This window comes from Lotus japonicus, chromosome 3 (genome assembly GCF_012489685.1).
Source record: "Lotus japonicus ecotype B-129 chromosome 3, LjGifu_v1.2".
In the NCBI taxonomy this organism is placed as follows: Eukaryota; Viridiplantae; Streptophyta; class Magnoliopsida; order Fabales; family Fabaceae; genus Lotus; species Lotus japonicus.
Window position 1 is genome coordinate 58,886,059 of NC_080043.1, and position 3,320 is coordinate 58,889,378.

Consider the following 3,320-nt stretch of genomic DNA (forward strand, 5'->3'; position numbering starts at 1 on the left):
AGGTTAAGCAGATCAGAGAAAAGATGAGGGCCTCACAGAGCAGATAGAAGAGTTATGCTGATCAGAGACGTAGAACCCTAGAGTTTGAGGAGGGTGACCATGTGTTTCTACGAGTTACTCAGACTATGGGGGTTGGACGAGCAATTAAGTCAAAGAAACTCACACCAAAGTTTATCGGGCCTTATCAAATCACTCGACGTGTTGGACCAGTTGCGTATCAGATTGCACTACCACCATTTCTTTCCAACATTCATGATGTATTTCATGTGTCGCAGTTGAGGAAGTACATTCCAGACCCGACTCATGTAATTGAGCCAGACCACGTTGACCTGAAGGATGATTTGACCTTTGAGACACCGCCAGTGAGTATTGGGGATAGAAGAGTGAAACAGCTGAGGGGAAAGCAGATTGCGTTGGTAAAGGTGATATGGAACAAGGATACGGGAGACGCTACATGGGAATTGGAAGACAAGATCAAGGAACTGTACCCCCGACTTTTCGCAGAACTCTGAGTTTCGAGGACGAAACTTTCTTTTTGGAGGGGAGTATTGTAAGACCTGGATTTACAGAGCAAGTTAATTTCCGACTCACGTGTGGAATTAGTGTAAGCGCGACAGGAGTTTGATGTTTGAGAAAGATTAATGAAGAAGAAAGTTCAGGAATTGCTTGAGGAATGTTGCGTAGTGCTGTAGGAATTAGTGCGAGTCGTTTGCACACCTGCCTTATGGCGAGAGTGTCCAGAATAGGCTAATTTCGCTCTTAAAGCAACGTATTAAGTGAGATTTCAAATCCTTGGAAAATTTAAAGGTTCTCCTTATTTTTCCTTCGACTAGCGTTTCATTTCGGAACACTGGACTGTACGCACGATAGTATTCACTTTTCAGAAGTCCGACGACGCTAATTTCTTTGCTTCGAAACCCTAGATTCAAGGGCGGGATGAAGACTTTTTCTATTCGGGACTTCTAACGAAGTTTCCGTCCGCGTTGCCAGATTTGTTTCGACGTTTCCAATCTTTCTTTAGATGGAAGTTCTGTCGTCTGACCATCACAGCAAAAAGTAGTTTTTCGGGACAGATTAACTTACACCCTTTTGGGATTTTAGATATCGTTTTCCCCAAAAGTTAGAGATTTGTTTTGAGTTCTGGAAATCTGTCGCCAGAATCTCTCTTAGAATTCATCGGTGAACGTGCTGCAAAAATCGGAATCGCGAAATTTTCATTTTCCCGCGATTTCGCCTGCCTATAAATAGCTCAAAAATTCAAAAATATCTCCATTTTCATCACTCAAGGCCGCAAGTTTCAAGGGGAGAGGACGAGAAGATTTTTTCGCCAAAACTCGAACGATCTTCGTGCAGTTCGTTCCTACTTCAAGGTATCGAGGTAACTAGCTTGATTCTTACCTCTGATCGCTGTTTCTACTGTGTTTCTTTAGCTGTTTCTGTGCTCAAAGTTTTGAGCTTTTTGTAAAACTGTCTGTTTTTCCTGATTTCTCTGTTGGGCTTTGTTCTCTACGTGCCCAAGAGCCTAAAACCTCCGTCAGTATTCGCCGATTGTGATCGAGTTGTCAAGGATCTGAAAAACTGATTCAAAACCCTTTTTGTCGCACATTTTGAAACTTTACTGTCGAAAAGTCATAATCTGACTTCGTGCCTTCAGGATTAGTTGTCACGGATGTCGTTAGGATCATTGCTGTCAAATTTTTTTCCAAACTGATAACTTTGAGGTTTTGAGCTTTTATTTTGGACCAAAACGCCCCTGAACAGCCGTATTTTGATCCGATCGTCCGAAAATTGTTTGGGCAGTTTCTTTGCTTTAGTTTTACCCTAAAACTACCTTGTAAACAGATTTGATCGAAGAAAAAGAGTCGGAGCTCTTTTTCCTTTTTGGCCGAGAGCTATATCAAGGGGGGGAGTTTTTCGGTTTCGAAAACTTGTCTTTTCGTACTCGATTGTTATATTCTGAAGCTTTAATGCTTTGTCTATCGTTTATGAGTTGTATGGCGATCGAACTAATCGATTTTGTTTGGATTCTGCTTTGTTTTCTCCGAGGTTCAGTTGAAGGAACTTTGGGAGTTTCAGAGCATTTGTGTGAAGGAGATTTAGATCACGAGGCTGAAGCAGCTCGAGGTTAGGGCAACTTACCTATTAGTTATGACTGCATGATAGGCGTCGATAAATTCGACTTATGCTTTACTTTGATGTTGACTATGTTGATGAATTGATGTTATGATGTTTTTCCATAACTTATGATATTGTGATATTGTTGGATTGTGCGTTTTGACGCGACTTCGGAGTGGAGATTCATTGATCTGGTGATCTTTGATATTTCGGGTTGGATGAACAACCCTAGGCAAGTTCAAATGTGGGGTTTGAGACTTAGTCATTCGTTGGTATTTGTTGGATTACTTAGACTTTCCCCGGGAAACTTCTTTTGGAGGGTTTTTGGAAAAATTAGGATGATTAGAATTTCGAAAACTATAGACTTCGGAAGACTTGGACTTTGAGAAATAAACTCATAACTTGACTAATCCAATTCGAAACATTTTTATTAACAATTAAGCATAGGAGAACGAAGGGGGGAAAATAATTGCAAAAGACGGGGAAAAGTCGACTTTTGTTGTAGGTTTTGGAATTGGGGAAAGCCACTGAGGTGAGCTACGGTGATGATTGAAAGTTACCGAGTACTCTAGTACTCTTGTTATTCGAGTTGTGTTGTATTGACCGACACTAACTCTAGGTTTTGGGTTGTGGGAGTTGTGTTGTATTGACCGACACTAACTCCGAGTTGTGTTGTATTGACCGACACTAACTCTTGGGTTTTTGATATTGGGTTTTGGGCTAAACACTTGTGTTGTGAAGACGATTCGATGTTTGACTAACCATATTGCATCATGCATCATGTGGTGAATAACGGGAATGGTTCACCATGGTGAATAACGGGAATGGTTCACCAATGTAACTTTTGATGAATAACGGGAATGGTTCATCATACGGTGAATAACGGGAATGGTTCACCAAGAGTGAAGAACGGGAATGCTTCACTAGTGAAGAACGGGAATGCTTCACAATCCGGATCATATTGATTGCATTTCACGCATACATTACTCTGACTGGAATTGTGTGCTGTTTGATTTATTAAAGCATTGTTAGAGCCAATAACGTGCTAGGATTACTTATACACATATATCAACATATATATATCTATACCCCTTGTCATATGTTGAGTTTATAATTACTTATTTCTGTGAGTTGACCCTAGCGCCTTGGCTTTGGTTGCATGTTTGTGTTTGGGCGGTCGGCCTGCTGCAAGATGTCGATGGCCG